Genomic DNA, 21,328 nt, shown 5'->3' on the forward strand with positions numbered 1-21,328 from the left:
GCATTTGATTTTGAATGACCTCTGTGATTATCAAAACGACTAACGTAATGTCAAGTAAGGTAAACGCTACTCTTTGTGTGTTTATAAACAACTTTAGGAGAATGTTTTGTTATGTTACTACAGTATTTCAATTCGCACTATACTATTATTATGTCGTTTATATTAGTGTAAAAACAAATTTTTTTATCCGAAATGTTATATAATAATTGTTTTTAATAGGTTTAGTGCAATAATCATCCTACCATTTGATTTGATCCTGTTTATTTCTACAGGAAATTAGAATCTTAGGATTTTTAACACACTGCTGTTTATTTTATCAAAGACCTGGAGAGGAAGCTCTTAGCAATGGATAAGCATACAAAAACCTAGATTTATACTAAGTTAGTACGATACTGTTTGATGAATGGTCAGGGAGGGATTTGCTAAAACAGATTCTGTGGAAGTGAGATCGATTATCGGGCTCTGTTTGGATCCCTTATCACGTTGGCAACAACGTCCACATAAGGATTTATTTGTCAAATGTTGCAACTTACTGCACAATTTCCCATCGTTTCCTATTTAAAAATACAAACTTAGCATTAAATTATATGTATTCTTGTTTGTACTTAAATTGTCACATTATTTTGGATATAACTGGATTATTACTAATTGGAAATCAAATATACAGAACGTTTCCGAACTTAGTATAACACTTCTCATTAAGTCTTCACGAATAACTCCATTCAAATCTGGAGGAATAAACACTGGATCAATCTGGTCATGTTTAAGTCCAACATTTTTTCAGTTAAAGTCCAAGACAGGTTTAATTAAACTTTGGTTATCTAATACAAAACCTTTCTGAAAGTTCTTAAATTATAATCAATATTTCCTGTAATCAAAAATATCAGAATCTAAATCATAAAGTACACATTAAAGATTCTGCACCCATCAGCAGCTCTTTTAAACTAATCCTAGTTCTGGGCTTTGACTTCATTATAATAAATGGTTATTGACGAATCTTCAGACACATTTCACATGAAATATTTATCAGTGAATATAAAGAATTGTTTATTTGCTTCTTGACTATACTTACATATGAAATTACCTTTTCTTCACATAAAATTATTTCAGTTCATTAATTGCCATATGAAACATAATTGTTTGTAAAGGCCACAAGTTTTATTTAATTGAATAATGTACTACAGTTTGAAGTATATATATCCATGTAACTTTTATAAAATTAAAGGTTCCATTTAATTAATTGAGATACTTAAAAAAACATTTAATTTAAACTTAATACGTTGAAATTAATAAATTTATTATTTTTAAAGATTTAAAATAATCATGAAGATAATCATAAAACTAGTCCTTACATATAGTAAGCATTTACATTTCAGAAGAATGCCTGTAAGTATTACTGACCCTGAGGGTCGGCCGTTGCCCATACGATAGTTTCCCAGATTGAGGTTGCCAATTCACCATTACATTTAAGAGTCGACGACGCAATCAGACTTCCTTTCCATTGTATGTGCTCGCGGTTCTATAACGGTCCTCTTGAGTATACGCAATTATGTAATAACAAGAGTCTAGACTGAAGATAGTAATCATAAAAGAAAGGAGAATATTAATAACAATCTCAACAGTTAACACAGACAAATATTAGAGTTTACAAATTCGGAAATGGCAACGTCATTTTGTTTCTCGGCAAACTGTAAACGTTGTAGCTAAGCTACATGTATGTTAATAATTAGATTAAGTTTATATGTTTAGTAATGATTGCTATAGCGTGTGGTAAACATAATATAAATAAAAACGGGATTGTTTGTAAGTAATTATTTTTGCATTTAAAATTTTATTATACTTAAACAGTTTATGGAGAGGAATAACTCTTCTTTTTTAAAGCATTTATTGAAGGAAACAAGGAGTTAAGTGTGTAACTCGTCTCTCTCTCTTGTAAATATTTACCCCTGTACTGTCAACCTTGTCAGTATTAAATGTGATTTCAATATGAGTTCACTAGCTGTCAACATTTGGAAACTATTTGAAACTTTAAGGAAAGTGTAAAACACTCAATGAAACTGCTAACTAAAACTTTATTTTCAATGTGTTGGCACCGAATCACTATACCAGTTTATCTTTAATTTGTCATTTGCTAATGTACAAATTCTTATATAATGTGAGCATTTAAATATTTATTTGCACCTTTTGTATATATATATATATATATATATATATATATATATATATATATATATATATATATATATTCTTGGACAATCTTATAATTCTTGTACAATATGATATACCGTACCCTTTTTATGTAATATATCATTTATAAAACACAATTGGGATACCATCCATGTATTAACGTGTAGCAGAGTCAGAGATGAATTTCACTTAGAAGAACTGGAAAAATACATTGCATATCAGTAGCTCTTGATTGAGAGCTCAAATACGCTTGATCATAATATGTTCTTCGTTGTTATGTGTACGCTAAGTATAATATAATACAATATTATTAATACTTAAAATAGAAAATTATAAAACAACAGTTTACTCGCTACCCTGCATCACAACTGTCTAGACTCTAGACAAAAATAAATATCATATATACAAGTCTGCCTGGGAGCGCACCTGAGATAGGACCCATACAATATAAAAGTGTATAAAGCGATAAATCACTGTTGACACACCGTATAACTATTTTACCTGCAACACCATTTGTCACCGAACCTTGGCAGTGCTTAGGGTGGCAGGTTAGGAACGTGTCACTAAAGAAGTCTTATTTGTAGAGGGTTGTCGCCTACCTCTGTTATCACTATCGTATATTCCTTATTTGTAACTTTCTTTCTTGTGTTTATTAAAATGGTAGACAGTTTTAAAACTATTGTAGTTGCAGATTTTACTTATAGGTAGTGTGAATTTAGGTGGTTACTTGTCACCTTATGAGAGAATTGTAAGATATTAGAGGATGCAGGAGAAATAGTGACAATGTTGGATTCATTGAATTTGCGCGGTAACAATTGTTAAAATTGTTAAACGTAACAAGGATATAGTGCAAACTCGACTGGTAAAGTATTAATTTTTTAAAGTATTTTAAGAAATTACAGAATTTGCATGTGAATAAAAGTTCATCGATACTATAATATTAAAATCTAATGGTATGTGTGTGTCTGTGTCCACGTAAAAACTACTGGACATAATGTACTGAATTTTAACTTAGTCTTTCTTAGAGTCCCTGGTAACATAAAGGGCCCCTCTGGTCTTGAAAACTCCCTTAACACGTCATAATCCATTATATTCATGGCCTTAGTGATTAATTAGCCGATAGAAAATGTGTTTTTAGACACCTGTCAAAGTCAAGACAAATTAAGGACAAGACAAATTAAGACAAATCAAAGACAAATTAAGTAATTTCTCAACATTAAACAGGATGTTACAGGTGCAATTTAATGTTTGTTGTTATTCATCTGCAAAAGCCAGTCTCACTTTAATTATTACGTTAAAAAGTATTACGGCCAGAAGGATATTTTTTATGAGTGTTTTTATTGGGATTTTAATCAACTTCAGAAAAATGCTATAATTTATTACATCATAATGCAGTTAAGGACTTCAACTTGAGTTTCTCTTAAGACATTTTTCTACACTGGTCTAGAATAGTTCAATTGCTCCTGAAACCGTTTGATATTTTAAAATATCATGACATATTAGAGAGAAATTCGATAACTTTCAGAGGTACTTACTCTCTAATTCGAGGATCCTGTCTTTAAACTTACAGTATATCTAATATAAATCAAGAATATGTAATATCTACAGTTATAAATACATCTCAGGATTGTTGGGAACGCCAATTAAAAGGGACGTGCTCGTAGTATCAATGTTTCTCAAAATGAAGAAATTGGGCGCAAACGCGAGATACTGCTAGTATTAGGTACAATGTACAATACAATTTAAACCGTTAGTATAACATTAGGGTTATGCACATGGACCATTGACGGATTAAAAGTAAATTAAACCTATTTATACAGTTTAAAGTCCCACATTATCTTAATAGTGTTTGAACGATTAGACATTACAGATAAATCATAAGCACCTTATTACATCATTACCGAACCCAGAAAACTATTTTTTGAAGTAATTATTACTATTTCTATCATATCAGAGGGACTGTCCACAGGGAGTTAGATGAAAATCTTATATCAAAACAGAGTTATAGTAGTATATTATATTATGCTCTAAGACAATAACAAACATTCACAAATCCAATGGAGGATGGTTCAAAGTGAGTTCGGTAAAAATATTAAACTAGTGGAGATGAATACCACAAACACCACTATTATAAAGGTTGATACAAATGTAATAAATAAAACCATAGGTCCGCTAACCAACATATTGAAAATGAAGAGTTTGTTTAATTTTTAGTTTTTCATGTTTCCTGTTTTTATAAGTTTCCAGACGTGTCAACAGCTCGTAAACGCACATTGACGTCGCATTTGATTTGAAACATGTCGACAGGTTGACAGTACACTGGCGATTTTTAAGAGAGTAATACCAAGTGCCTTAAGCCTATTACCACATATACGATTAAAATAAGAAATAATCTTGGTGACCAGTGTAGTTGGCTGAACGTTAGCAAATGTATATAAATAGAGAGGCTGGAGTATTTTAATGTGTCTATCTGATATATGGATAACCATGACGACGATATGGATAACCACGATATATGGCTAACTCATATTAATTAGAAGGCAAATTAAATAAGTTTTTAAACAAATTGAGAACAATCATGTGAACTTGTGACATAGTAATACATGTAGCTATGACTTGAAATGTTGAATGCAACTCAGAGAAAATGTTTCGCATGGAGTGGACAGTTTCCTTTCTTGTTTTTCAATACACCCCTTAATTTTTGTCTTATGAAGTACACTTCATTTGGAGTTAAAAGTTATGGAATCAATATTTGCATTTCTTATGTGAACAGAATTTTTGAAAAATTAAGAAATAATAGCGTTTGGCCGTTACTATTAAAAGTCGAGTAAAATCGGACCCCAATCTGTCTTATCAACCTGCAGTAAAAGTTTTGTTTATGCTTAACAAAACATTGATGGGCAATACTACAGAGTGGAACTCTACATTCTAGTATTAATAGAGATCATTTCATAAGACAGTAAAAAGTCATTTAGACAATACTGACTGAACACTAAAACAGAAAGCAATATCAAAAACAACATTAACTCTGGAGGTTTATAGGACAACTTATCTCATATAAATGGAAATACATCCTACTAAGGCTGAGTCCCAAAACTATGTTTCTATAAGTATAAAATATGTCATGCTTTTATTTCTAAGTATGCATAAATGTACTAATTTTTTGTACAACAGTTTCATTGATTATTACAAATAACAATGAGTACTGGAATATGATATATGTCCAATGCATTTTAACTAGGAAAATTGTTATGGTGAATTCCGCGTCCTTCTTTTGTAGATTATGACATGTGTAGATAATTAATGATCACAATTAAACATATTACCTGCTTAATTGCTAGAATGGTGTAGAATGTGACTTGGAAAGTTTCGTTAATTTACTTCAATAAGAAACGGCATTTCGTTACTGCCCTTTCATTACTTTGACCTTTGGATTTACGGTATGTACATTTACAAACTGTATTCAGCCTCAAACAATTTTTCTTGGCTGAGAAAAATTATTCTGACTTTATTATAAAGTGCTAAAGTGAACGGTATGTTGCTTTATCACTTAGCAAAGGTATATTGCTTTATCACTTTTGCTCAACTGACGACACGAAGTTTGGGAGATCGTTATATACACAAGGGCAATATAGGTATGAAATATTGAGTAAATGAGGAAGTGTATGATCTAAAGTAAATATTTAAAATAATTAAAGAGGCACGTATTAATGAAGTTAAAGAAATATAATATATATATATATATATATATATATATATATATATATATATATATATATATATATATATATATATATATAAATATTAAATTAAGGGAAGTAGCGTTATTCTATCAGCTACTAGTCTTACACATAAAGGAAAATACAATAAATTAAATACCGACAACTTTCTATCATGTAAGGTTCGCACATGTCGATTTTACTCAAACATTGGTTGTGTTACGTCTAATATGTTAAACTCATATTCCACTAATTTGGATTGTTACCAAGTTTAGATTTTACTCTGCAGAAAAAAAAGTGTTTACACTTGTTTTCAACTAATAAAATTACTGGTATCATTTACAAACATAGTTTATTTTCATAAGAGTTAACAAATATATCACCTGTTTCCCAATTTTAAAATCCCAGATATGGTAATGATGTAATTTAAAGATATAATGTTCATTTTAATTCCTCATCTTTGTATTAATGTTGCTCTTAGTAAAATTAGTAGTGGGAAATTTCCTTGATTTTACTATTATTTTCCTGGTTTACTGGACTTACCACGGGCCTTTTTCTCACTACCATTCATGATGGAATCCAAGACTTTTTCTTTGTATGACCTATGGAAAATATCGTTTCGTGTTAATGTTTTCATTTACTCGAAAATAATACTCAAAGAATGTTAAAATAATGAGTTCATGCCAATTAACTTTACTTGATAACCGTTATTGAATTTAAGGTTTATAAGTAAAAAGGTTTTGCCACAAAATATCTTTACACTCGTTAAATATCTATACAAATTTTCCATTAAGTGTAATAACGAATTACGTAATACGTAGGCCTATATTCGTTATTTCTGCTCCACGCATAATAGAGTTTGCGTACTCTAACATTTATCCGCATACTATAAGTTGAAGAACTCCTTGATTCTTATTATTGTAAACTGTTCAAAAAACTTCAATAATTGTGATTGTTCGATTTGACAGGCCTATTGCGATAGGCCTATTATGTATTGCACTAAATTTTATCTTTATAACTTATTAAACGTAATGCAACAGAAAACGTTGATTTACAGCCTTAAATCGTATATGTCAGATTATATTAAATATCAGTAAAGCAAAAAGTTAGACTATGAATTTAGTTTGTTGAATTTTATGACGCTGAAACACCGTAAATCAATAAAAAACACATAGTGAAAACAGTAACTGAAAGGTATATTATGAACAACAATACATCAATCAGTTGGTTTACAAGACACCTTATCTCATAAAGTAGAAATATGCAATTGAATTTGCAAATCCCTTCTGAACTTAGTATAACATAGTAAGATGCACCTTGAATATGTGTTTATGAATATTTTAGGAGAATATTGTATGTAATGTTACTACATTATTTCAACGAGTATGAAACAAATTTGCATTCTATTATTTTCTATTTAATAGGTTTAGTGCAACACCATTTGAAAAGAATCCTATTTATTTATATATTATTTAAGTTAAAAATTAGTATTCCTAACGCTTTGCTGTTTAATTTATCAAAGACATGGAGAAAAAACTCTAAACAATGGACAAGCGTACAAAACCCTAGATTTATACTAAGTTAGTACGATATTGTTTGGTGTATGGTCAGGGAGGGATTTGCTAAAACATCTTCTGTGGAAGTGAGATCGATTATCTGGCTCTGCTTTGATCCCTCTATCACGTTGGCACCAACGTCCACATAAGAATTATTTGGAAAATGTAACTTACTGTACAATTCTTCATCATTTCCTATTTAGAAATACAAACATAGCATTAAATTGCACGTATTTTTGTTTACACTTATAATTGTCATATAATTTTGTATATTATTGTATATACAGTTTATCATTGAAAGTCACATATACAAAAGTCTCTCAAGAGTTAGTATGGCATTTCTCACTAAATATTCAAGGATACTATACAAAATATACACAGGATTAATCTGGTGTTGTTTAATTATACTAATTTCAATTTGACATAATCAATAATTTGGGTATTGACATTTTAGTAAACATTAAAAAATTTGCATTGTTCAGTAGTTTTTTTGAGCATTCAGACACATTTCACATGACATAATTATGAATGAATATAAAACATTATTGTTTTTTTGCGTCTTGATTATGCTTACATATCAAAATATAACTCCTTTATATCAAGTTATTCCAGATTAGCAATTTACATATAAAACGTCTTAAATAATTAGTTGGAAATACCAAAAGGTTGTTTTAATTGAATAATATACTTTAAACAGACAAAAGTTTTTATTAATAAGGTATTAAAGTTGAAACATTTCATTTTAAAACTTAATATATTGACATTTCAATCGATAAAATACCATTATTTCTTTTTAAAATAATCTTATAATACTCTATTCTTTACAATAGTACATGGTATTTACTATCCAAAATCTTACAGATTGTAGTAAATATTTTAAATCAATGAATTATCTACATTTACATCTAAAATAGTTTTTATATAGAACTGAGAATTAACGTTTTCTAGCATACGGCCTCTTCATACTTGTTCGCGGCACATATTTTCTCATGAAGAGTTCTTCTACCTCCGACATCTGACGACAGGAAGTGCTGAAGGAAGTTGCTGCCCATGGCCACTGATGTCTTCCCTCAATCATTTACTCGCCAAAAGGTACGTGATTGGTTACTTTATATATTCGGTAGATTTAGCTCCTTCCAGATTTATGTCATTTTTCCCGTTCTGTCCTTATAATCATGTTCAGGCCATCTACCCTTCTCTGCTAACAGAGCTGGATTTACATATGGCTGAATGGGCTATAGCCCAGGGCGGCAGAATTCAGGGGGCGGCAAATTTTGGTACAAAAGTAAAAAATAAATTATTTAAAGAGTTAAAAATATGTGAACAAATTACTTGTAATAAATTTGTAAATTCGAATTGTTTAAACAATAATTCACATAATATATTCCATTTATATCGAAGTCATAATATTAATGAAATATGGTATGTTCCGGGACGCGACAGTATTCGCCCGCAAGTAGTCAGCCGATAGCTCTGGGCCTCTGGGACTTAAAGGTATAGTTTGAAGTTGTCTAGCACGCCGGCGCCGTCAGGCCAGGTTGCCTCCCCCTCCACTACTATCTGATCCGCGGTACCAACCACCGTGCGCCGGCGCTATTCCGAAATCAGTCAGTTCAGTTTGAGTTTGGGTTTTACTCTGATTTTATAGGTTATGTGTGTATCGAGTTCTCAATCACTTTTAATTGAAGATAAGATAGGTAACTTCAATGTTGAAAATTCAACCTATTTTGTTTGAGTTTTATTACAAGCTTAGCGTGGCTGCCTCGCTGCCGCCGACGCGACATCGCGTCGATCCACCGCGGTAGCAAGCCTACATGGTTGGTGGTAGGAGGGAAGGGAGGGCGGCAAATTGTGGATAGCCCAGGGGCGGAAAAATCTTCAAATCCGCCTCTGTCTGCTAATAGGTTGTGTTTAAGTACAATCTGATAGAATTTCAACAATAACGTTTTCAAGATTGCACATCCAGAGGTAATAATTTTCGACGAAGGTGTTTTCTCGATTGCAACTACAAGATGTATTAAGATTTCTTCTTACAATTAATTATTTAAATCAACAAGTAATTGTTTAACAAATGTTTCCATCAAAGCATTTTTCACACCTGGAATTATATTTTCCAAATTTTTCATATTTAACATTATACAAAAAAGTGCTCTGCATTCTAATGACTCTTGATAGAAAAACATCAGCCAGCTAGAGAAAGAAATTCAAACAGGTTATTTTCATTTGGCTTGTAAAAAAACCCTTTCTATTCAATCAATGAGTACCTGACTTGTAAAAATGTAGATTGTAGTTTTTAACTTAAGAAAGTCCACATTTTTATTTATCTACTAAATTTTATCTCGTTGATTCTATCTTGTTGATTTTGTCTTGTTAAATTTTATATTTTTGGATTTTATCTTGTTATCAATTTTATAGATTTTTTATATTTTTTGTTATTGACTTGTTGATTATTTGTTTTCGTGTTGACTCAACATTGTTGGTGTTTAGTTTATAAGTTACTCTAGTATATAATATTATGCTGACTGATTAATTGTAAGATGACTGTGTCCATTGCTCACAAGGCCTAAAGACATGAAATAAATTCAATTCAATTCAATTCAATTAGATACGATCCATACATTGTAAACCTGTATAGAGCGATGGATCACTGTTGACACACTGTATAAGTACCTTATCTATAACCATTTGTCACTGAACCCTGGCAGTGCTTAGAGTGTTAGGTTAGGAACGTGTCACTCTCTTGGAGTCTTATCACTAAAGGAGTCTTATCTCTTGTAGGTTGTAACCTGTACCATCTGTTTTGTAGAAGGCGTTGGCAATAAAAATTATATTTGTTAGATATAATAAAGAAAAAGACAATAAAGGGAAAATATAATTATACTAAATACTCAAATATTGTTTACGTTTAATGTGACAAAAACATTTATTGGTTTATTATTTATTCATTATGCGTTAAAAATATACTTAACACGTATTTTAGGTTATTTATTTTATCATAGATGATTTTAAAAGAAAAATTAAGTTCGCCGTTCATATTGTCAAATTATATAATTATGAATTAAGAGCATTTTAAAGTACCTTTATCAGCCTTTTGCGAATAATATTAATAATTCCGTAATTTAAATATTTTTTATTTTAAAATGTTTCACTGACTATAATATTTTAAGACGTAAAAGACAAAAAGCAATAGGAATTATTTATTTAGTATTTAAATGCCGTTATACTCTAATTGCCTTATGCTAATGCCGTAACATGCTTCATCTGTCTTAAAAACTAAACCCTTGAACAGTATTAACATGTTAAATTAATTGACTTGGTAAAAGACTTAAAGTTTATGTACAGATAAATAAAACAAGAATATATATTAAACCACCCATAATTATTAGGCTCAGAAGTAAAATGAAAACGTGTATTCATTATTTAGAAAATAGTATTTATATAAAATTTAGGCTATATGTTAGAAATTGCATAGTATTTTGAGTTTTGGCCGGAAGCACAACTTATATTTTGAGGTAAGCTGGTAAGTACGGTATTTAGTAGATTAAGAGTCTTAATTTTAAAATGAATACTTTCCCAGTGGATATTACTCCAAATATTTAGATAGTAATCTGCCACATGTTATAAATATTAGGAAATATATTTATAAAGAGCGTACTTTAGGTTCAATTCAACTTTAAAGTTATAAAACAAGGAAATTTACTTATCCGTAGATATATTGTTGGAAAATGCTTAGAAAGAATTAATCATTTATTCTTTGTTTTATAGCTTATTGTAAATATAAACTTTTCAACGTAGTTCACAGTTTTTTTAGTTTTTTTTAGTAGCAATCGACCTATCACCCGAACGGAATTCGTTATTAACTATTACACAGACGTTACTCCACTCATATTCGACCTGTAATTATCTACCCTAATTTCTTTAGGAATCCTTCACCCGGGGTATTTTTCCATATTTGAACCACAAAATATGCACATATGTTCATAAAAGAAGTGAATTAATTTTTTTTAATTACCTATTTTAAATTAGTTTAATCCTGAAATGATGCCTAGACCAAGTGTATATAATGCTGTTCAGTTTGGCTCCCAAAGAGAACCCATTCTATAAGAAGGTATTTCAAAGTCTATCTGGATCAGTTATGGTGATTTGTTTCAAGTCTCAACACTCCATTCCGTCTGCTACATGAGGCCCGTAACCTTGGCTTAAAGCCATTAAAACTTTTGAACGTAAAGAATATTTTAGCCGTATCTAAATTAAAAGTTAAATGGGTTTGCATCTTACTCTTACGTTTTAGATATATACTGAAATATTAATTAAATTAAATTTTTATCAGTGTGATAAAATATATCAAAATCAACAGGTTATATAAAATAAATACTATGATTTTGAAGAAATAACTGCTATTTCAATCCGAAATGTATTACTATTTAGCCACATTACAATATGCAAAAATAGATCAAAATCGACGGAAAAGTTGAAGAATAAATACTACGTTCTTAAAGATTTAACTAACTCTTTTAAAATGTATTATGATATTTAACGCTTTAAATAAAAAGGCTTGTACGACACTTCAAGTTTGTTCACGTGTTGCGAATATGAATTAGTTAAAATTATCTGTTCACACAACTAAAACAGTTAAAGTATTTTAAAAAAACTTGTGATTATGCCACAAAGTGTACTATTCAATTACTATATTAATTTTATGTTTTAATATAAAATAAAAGTAAGTGTCTAAAATAATACCCATCTATCTAGTAACGTTTAGTCAAATTCCTTTAATTTCGTTAAGTGTAAATTAGAACGTTATGTGCTTTGGGCAATGAAGTTTATTGAATTCGTTTGACTAGAAAGAAGAAACCTTCATTAACTATAATGGCTGTCAGACGAGAATTGTTTGGGGATTTAAGTCTGAATCAAAGAAGGGAGCAGGTACATAAATTTGCACTTTAATTAGCCAACCAACTTAAAATCAGCGCCTAGAATAATCTCGCTCTTTTTTATTGTTGAATTTATTCTTCCTATAGTGAAAATATAATTGGATTATTCAAGTTGAATGTTGCTTGGTTATGCCGATTATTGGTTACATTATACAATAATTTCCCATGTTATGTGGATGTAGTATTGCCATTCAATATTGGCCTAACTGTAATAGTCCACGTATTGCGGAAGGTATAAACAAATGTAATATGTTTTGATATTAAAATAACATGCATCATTACTATCAGCGAGAAGAGAGGCATTCACTAATGGGATAGTGATTAAAGTTTTTGTTGAAATCTGTTATCTGTCTGAAAAGATTATCTTCTTTCTTTTTACTGATTATTTCTTTTACCTTCTCAGGGAACATCCTTAAAGCCACGTCATGTACATGATTCTAATAACGGACTGGACAAATTTGCAGCAAAACTGTTTAGTTAACTCAATTTTCGGCCAAATATATTTGTGGAAACTATACACTATGAATAGAAATACTTCAGTACCTTGCAATATGCAATTCAATGTAATACTTAATACGTATGGAGAGTAGTCCTGTCATATGTTTAAATAGTTTACAGTAATATGTTATTTTGTTACAGTTCCTATAAATACAAGGCATTTTTCATTGTTAATGAGATGGAGTTTTGATGAGCGCTACCTTCTTCTTCATCTATGTGATGGCCTATTGCCATGCACTTAAGCACCAAGGGGCTTTTGAATACCAAGGAAGCTCATCGTGAGGCCTACCAGTCTACGGACTCAACAGTTCTACAGACCGGCGAAAACAACCGATCAGGTCCTTCAGGGGACATTCGCCACCTTTTATCAAACTATCAAAGATGTACCGCTTACCTGCAGAATAGTCAAAGAACAGGAATACAGAAATTTCCTTCTGCTGGTTACACATTCTACAGAGCGAATCCTCCCAAAGGATACCCCACACTGAAATACCATGGCCTGAATATGCTTCCACAGGTGGCCATGTCCCGTAATCAGACTCATGACCCGAGAAGATACCGATCTACTTAGTGAGAGAAGGTCAGCCGCCACCCTAGGGGAAGGCGATTGTAGGACCATTCAGCTCATGCTCAGGCCCGAATGCAGCCTCCACCCACTCTCATGTTCAGCGTGAACTCATTTCGAGACAGTCCCAAAGGATTCATACATAAAAATGCTACAGAACGGTTGAGGTCTCATTATATTTAACGTTGAGCCCAGGTTGAGAAGGCCATCAGCTCTTTTGTTCCCAGAGATACCATCATGACCAGGAACCAAACACACATTCACATTGTTAATTCTAGCAAGGGAAAACGAATTGACAGCGATCCCAGACAAGTTTGGAGTTGAAAACACAAGAGTCCAACGCGTTCAATGCTGCCTTGCTATCTATAAAATTATAATCATCTTACTCCTATACCACAGACGAAGATTTTCACGAGTACACTCCATAATGGTTGTGACTTCTGCCTGAAAGACTGTGAGATAAGGACCCATAGGGACCTCAAGTTCCCTACATGGTCTCATCCCTACAATTCTGGCGCCTGTGCCACTTTTGTTTCAGAGACGTATGTAAACCATTCAAGCTCCACTGGTGTAAGAGCGCGCTACCTTAACTCATGCATTTCCATTTATATGAGATAAGCTGCCTTGTGAAGCTACTGATGTATTGCTTTTCATTGTACAACCTTTTGTTACAGTTTTCACTTAACATTGTTTATTGTTTTTACTAGTTTCGGTATCATATATTGAAATACGTTTAAATTTCAATTTTGAAATTTTACTTCATTACACTTTACTATCACCTCAAATCCACGCAGCATGAAATGAAATGAAATGAAATATGCCTTTATTTAAGAGGCGGAGTTAGGGCTATTTTAGCCCTCTCTACCACTCAACCTCATGCATGTTGTAAACCACTACGCAAATCTATTTACAGAACTTATAACATTATGTTCTTTATTACCATGCAGATAAAAGTGAGTAGCAATATTACGCATCTACAGTATATCAAGTTTACGTGAAATTAATGAAAAGTCCTTGTGATCGCTGACATAAAACCAATCATTATTTTTCACATATACTTTATTATAACTACTGCGTTTAATAAACCATATTATTAAAACAGATTTTTATGTCTATCTCATAAGCTGTAAAGTAGAAAACTACTTCCTCTTATATGTATATGTAATGTTAGCAATGGGTAGGAAAGCCAAACCCATTCGTTAGTAAGGGCAGTACGGTTTACGTTACTGTTTGGGAAACGGTCAAGGGGGATTTATTTGCCAATACAGCTGTTTGCCGAGTCGAAACCGTGCAGGCTAAAGAGCACAAGTCGGAAGTGATATCGATTATCTGGCCCTGATTGAATCCCTTTATCACATTGGCAACATCGTCTACAAAAGGATTTATATATTAGTAGAAATTAATTTCATGAACTATTATATTAGTGATCATTAACTAATTGATCTGCAACTGTGTTTGATGCCGTGAGATCGGATTCTTTCACTCACAAAACAAATTGGAAGATCCATCCAACAAATAAAATTAATGTTTCACAAAAATCCGTCTAAGGTTCATATTAATTGGAAATTAAAAATAAAAATGCCTTGTAGAAATGCTATAAACTTATAAAACCACAAATTATTAGAATATGCTATTTAAGGCAAAGTATTAGGATTTTCACGGTTTTGAAGTCGTGGAACGTGTACTGTAATATATCTTTATTACACACAAGTAGTTTCTGTAAGTTGTCTGTAGGATCCCAACTATATTATTTTTGTCTCCTGCCTAGGCAGATATTCAGCACCAGCTAATAGTGTAAAAGAAACAGGATTGTACCGGACTTTTACCATCGTTCAGTGATCTATTCGAGGACCATGAGGAAGATGGACCTAGAGTGACTCCTCATGCTACAGAATGAAAATATATTACACATGATTAACGAGATAGGAGTATGCCACTCTATATATGAGTTAGCAGATTTTTTATATCATGCATATATCATGTGGATGGATCCGAACTTTTTCAACCCCTGATTGATTTGGCTTCAATAGACCTCAGCCAAATTACATGGTTGGATATGCACCACCGTTCAATTCATTTTTTTATATTTAGATATCAAGTTTCTTGTAAAAATTTAACTTCTATACAGGGTGATTCATGAAGTTCTCCCCCCCACTCTACAAGCACATAGTAATTCTAGTAAAAATAATGAAAAATGTTATATTAAACATAAGGTCCAAAACGCTTCGTTTAAGCGAGTTACAGCTGCGAAAGGATTTCTGCCTGAATACCTGGGTAAAGAAGTAAAATAAAGCCATACTGAACTTATTGGAAAGGGATTAATTAAGTAAGAAAATCAATGGATTCCTTATGTTTTTTACCTAATAAGGCTAATAAAATAGGTTTCAGAACTGTACCTGTAGTATTTATTGAGGGATTCAGGTGTTAAATGCAAAAATTGGGCACAAAAACAATGTAATTTTTACGTTTGATTGTACAATAAACTTTGTTAAAATTGGTAATAAATACATACAATTTAACATGACATTAATTGTAGAAAATTTAATTGATATAATCAAATCTAAAGAAAACAGAAATAAGTTACCAAAAAATCGATTTTATTCAATATAATACATTACAAGTTTTAAGCAAAAATTAAATCAGGTTGGGCCAACCGACGCACCTTTTTATCATAATGTTCGAAAATGAGGGCCATCATAATCCAATACATTTTGCAGAAGCGTTTTGTGTATTTTTTTGTTGCGTTTCTTCCTTAAATTTTTTTCAGGACTTCCCCTGTATCTCCTGCAATAGCCGAATCCCATATACGGGCAAATTGTAATTCATCACGAGAATTCACCTTTTTTCTTGTATACAATTTCTTTCATCCATCCCTAGATGCAATAATATCCCAAATGGAGATAGATCTGGTGATCTTGGTGGCCCAAGGTGCGAGGAGGTGAGGGAGGGTAGAGGAGAGAGGCGTGAGGGGGGAGAGGTAGCAGGAAGGGGGAGAGGAAGGAGGGGGGAGGGAGGGAGGGGGGAGGAAATGGGGGGAGGGGGGAGGGGAGGGGAGGGGAGGGGTAGGGGGAGGGGGGGGGGGGGGGAGGGGTAGGGAGGAGGGGGAGGGGAGAAGGCGGGCGAAGGGGGGGGGAGGGGGGAGGGGGAAGGGGGCGGGGGAGGGAGGGGGGGAGGAGGTAGGAGGGTGGGGGGGGAGAGGTAGGGGGGGGAGGAGGGAGTGGGAGGCGGGTGGGGGAGAGTGGAGGGAGGCTTAGGGAGGAGGGGGAGGGGGGGGTGGGGGGGGGGGGGGGAGGAGTAGGAGGGGCTGCGAGGGGGAGGGAGGAGGGGAGTGGGGGAAGGGAGAGGGGGGCGCACGGTGGGAGGGAGGGAGGGGATGGGGGGGGGAGAGGAGGGGAGGGGGGATGGGGGGAGAGGGGGGAGGAGGTATGGGGGGGGAGGGAGAGTGGGGGAGGGGGGAGGCCCTCCCATTGAGACACGACGCCGACCAATCCAGTTGTCCAGGAAATTGATGATTTAAGTAAGCAGAAACGCAACGTGAAAAGGGGAGGTGCTCCGTCATGCTGGAAGTACTCAATTTTGTCATGAGATGTAAAGGAACATTCTCTAACAGCTGTGAACAACTCTTCTTTAAAGGAAATGCAAATAGACTCAGCATTTAGGCTCCAGGTAATTATGAAAGACCAATCAGCCGAGTGTTGCAAAAGGCCACACCAGACCATTGAACGCTAAATCGGTGTTGAAATTCAGTTCCACTACCTACATGTGGATTTTCTTCTTGCCCAGAGTGTTCATAGTGCAAGTTATTGCACGCCATCCAAGGAGAGTGAATTGTGCCTACATCCGAAAACAAAATACCTTGTAGAGTTTGATTATTAATATTCAAAAAAGTTGCAAAACTCCAAGCGAAGCGGGACCATCCCACTAGCTGTAGATGTTAACCTTTTGTTTATGAAACTGGATAAAATTGTTCTTCGATTAAGTGACCTCCCACACCGTTGACGTGAGAAACTCCTATCCGCCTAGAAATCACGTCGTATACTTTACACTGGACTGCGATGAACAGCCACTAATAACAATATCATCATCACGGTATTGGACAGCTCGTTCATATTGGTTCTAGTACTTGGTCGTGATCCGTTTTCCCGAAGAGTACGAAAGTTCCCTGAAATTGTTTTGGTATCTGGAATTCCTCCTATTAGGGTAAACTCAAACGTAGTTGCATATTCTTCTACAGCAGCTCTAGCATTACCATTACAGTAACCCAAAATATAAACCATATCAGCGTATTCCTCTGATGTAAATAAGTAAGAGCATTTTTTTCGCTGAATTAAACAATCGAATTATAACTCACGAGAAAAATTGCATTTATAACACATTCACAGAACCAGCTCTCCTGCTGTAGCTTGCAAAAACACCACTAATACACAGTTTCTAACTAACAGTAACAGAATAACAATTGTTGATTCAGCTGTTCATTCCGTGCGTTACCCAACTTAGAAATTAAATAAAAACAAAAAACTGCATTTCGATGAATTAGTAAACAATAATGGGAAAATATTTGCTTCATTTATTCTCGAACATTTGATGTAAATTTTTATTAAAAAAAAATACAACGTAATAAAACATTATATTTTTATTTACAAACAAATTGTATTTAACATTAATCTTGTTTCCTCAATTTATGCTCATCATTGAGGAAACAAACGTTCTGTTTTTGTTTTATTTAACTAAATAACGTACGGTAATTTCTTTACAGCTAGTAAAGTATATACTGAAATAAAATCAATTTTTTTGGTACTTTAATTTCTGTTTTATTTTGACTTTGATTATATCAATTTTCTCAAGAATTAAATTCTCTATCAATTAATGTCTGTTTGATTTTATGTATTATATTACCCTTTAACAAAGTTGTAATGTACATCAAACTAAAAAAACATTGTTTTGTGCCCCAATTTTTTTGCATTTAACCCTGAATCCCCAAAAATACTACAGGTACAGTTTCTGAAAACCTATTTTATTAGCTTTATTAGGTAAAAAATACATAAGAATCCATGATATTTTCTTACTTAATTAACCTTTGTCCAAAAGTTCAGTAGGGCGTTTATTTTACTCTTTAACCCCAGGAATTCAGGGTCGAAATCTTTCGCTAGCTGTAACTCGCTAACGAAGCGTTTTCGTCCTATGTTTATATAACATTTTTTCAGGATTTTATTAGTAACAATGTGCTTTAGATGTGGGGGGGAGAACTTCAAAGAATCACCCTGTATATGGAAATCTTTCCAAAGATGTATTGGCACACGATGCTTCAACGTTTTATTCATTAATTGAGTTTTATATAAGTTTTTAAATAATGAAAGCCTAACACGAAGTTACAAAAAAGATTTCATACTTAGATATAGTTAATTATCTCATACATGTTGAGATAGTTAGGCGTACAAGTGTGTAAAAGTATGATTCTTTACAAGTTTATTTATTCTGGTATTACCTCTTTGATATCATGGTTACCTTTTAGACCAGTATAACAAGATTCGCTAACGGCCAGAACAATCCAGTAGAAGACATGCACCAACATCGAACTCAGTGTTCCTGACACAGAAATGAAGCGAGTGTAAGTGCGTCTAAAATTATATAAACAAGATCAATCTTAGGATTGTTTGTTAAACATAATAATTAAATACCAGTGTGTATTGATATTAAATTTAAATTACCAATTTCTGATTTCAATCCATTATATCATTTTATTGAATATTATAATAATAAATAACTTTCAATTTTATTGGATAATTTTTTCAAATTTACTCATTGTGTGAATATTTCGTTACCATGATTGTTACCTATAAGGTCAATTTAAAAATACTCTATTGCGCCCAATAAAATACCATGGTGTAACGTTAACCATCATCGAACTCATAGTTCCTCATATATAAATGAAGCTATATACACAATTTAAAGTCTATAGGTCGTTTCGTTTTTAAAATATCGTGCTGTGAGATAGACGTAAATGGAAAATATTTTTAGCCCCTCTGGCGATAGGCTTCACCAACGATAACACAACAAATCCAGTTAATCTGATACAGGCAAATGCATGTTATATTTAATTAGGTACATACTTATACATTCGATTAGTTTAATGTACTAGAAGGAGATGGAGATTGGTATTATGGGATATAATGTGGAAATACATCTCAGCAGAATGCCTGTAAGGATTACTGATCCTGAGGTTCGGCCTTTGCCCATACGGTAGTTTCCCAGATTAAACTTGCCAATTCACCGTTACATTTAAGAGTCGACGACCCAATCAGACTTCCTTTCCACTGTTTGTGTTTGGGGTTCTGTAATGATCCTCTTAAGTATACTAAGTCTATAAATTCAATTCCTGCTACTGAGTTTGAAGCTATTATGTTATAACAAGAGTCTGGACTAAATGAAAGTAGGGAGAATGTTAATAACAAACTGAAACCAGAAACATAGATAAATACTGGAGTTTACAGATTCGGAAATAGCAACGTCATATTGTTTTCCTGGCCAACCGATTATTTGTGTTAGTAATTCGCTTAAGTTTGTACGTTTGGTAGTGATTTAAACATTGTTAGACAATTGATGGCGTCACACAAAATAACTGCTAAACTAGAACATTATTTTCAATGTGTTGACACCTAATCTCCATTTTGATATTTTTATAAATTTATCTTTAATCCGTCAGTGGCCCATGTAAAATGCTTATTTTATTGTAACCATTTTAAAATGTATTTGTACAAATATATTTATCACATTTACATTCGTCAGATTTGTTCAAATACTTTAATATAATTCTTTAGTAGTTGTGTTTGTGCTACAATACATTATTCATTTAACAGTTACGTTTAACATTTGTAAGAAACTGTGATCCTATACGAATTGATATTTCACAGAGAAGCTTATAAAGGGATTAGACCGAAATTAATATACCTTTGATAAATAGGCCGTAGATTAAATCAGTTTTTTAATCTGAACTGACATAACTATACCGTCATTTTAAAGGGTTAACAATTATATTTCAATGAGGAGTAAAATGAATTCCTGACAACAGTACCCAATACTTTTCGTACGTTTTAAGTTCAGTACGATTAAGGTTTGGGTGGCTTATAATTCACTTACTTGGATTCTGTAACAGTTACATATTTACTTATCATTGATTTTAAAGACATCTGTTATAACCATTTTATGTAATATATAATTTATGAAAACTTAATTAGGAGAATATGCATATTATAACGTTTTAAACTAAATCAGTAATCACGCCTGTAACGTATTATGACCTTTCGATAAAAACCGTTCTCATTATCTATACAATCACAAGAAGAAACGATAAGAATTATAAAAAACATGATACTTTCCTTTTTCCCTTTTTATCTCTTTGAGATAATTAATTATCTGCTACAAAAAGAATTTTGCTGAACGTGAAAAAATAATATTTAAAACACCGAAATGTACAATCAGTGTATTGTATTTTAGAACGAATTTTAATCCGAAGTAGATTCCTTTTTCTAAATTACTTTTACACATAAATCATTTTAAACATTTTCCTAAAAAATATTACTTTATTGTTAGAATTGCTAAGATTGATCTCAAATTACATAATATCTCGAGCTTTCGTACGATTCCAATGTATGATTGGATGTGAAATATTGATAAATATATACGACATTTAAATAACCTATTTGTAGTACAGCATTTTTCTGTCCAAATGTTTTTCTGGGAATCTTTTAATAGAGAAATGTTTATATATTCCGAAATAAGTTATGTACAGGAGCACTACTGTGATATGAAATAAATCACAGATACTTTCTACAAAATGTTATTCATGACTGTTTATAATAGACAGTGGTA

This window comes from Homalodisca vitripennis, chromosome 1 (assembly GCF_021130785.1).
Source record: "Homalodisca vitripennis isolate AUS2020 chromosome 1, UT_GWSS_2.1, whole genome shotgun sequence".
In the NCBI taxonomy this organism is placed as follows: Eukaryota; Metazoa; Arthropoda; class Insecta; order Hemiptera; family Cicadellidae; genus Homalodisca; species Homalodisca vitripennis.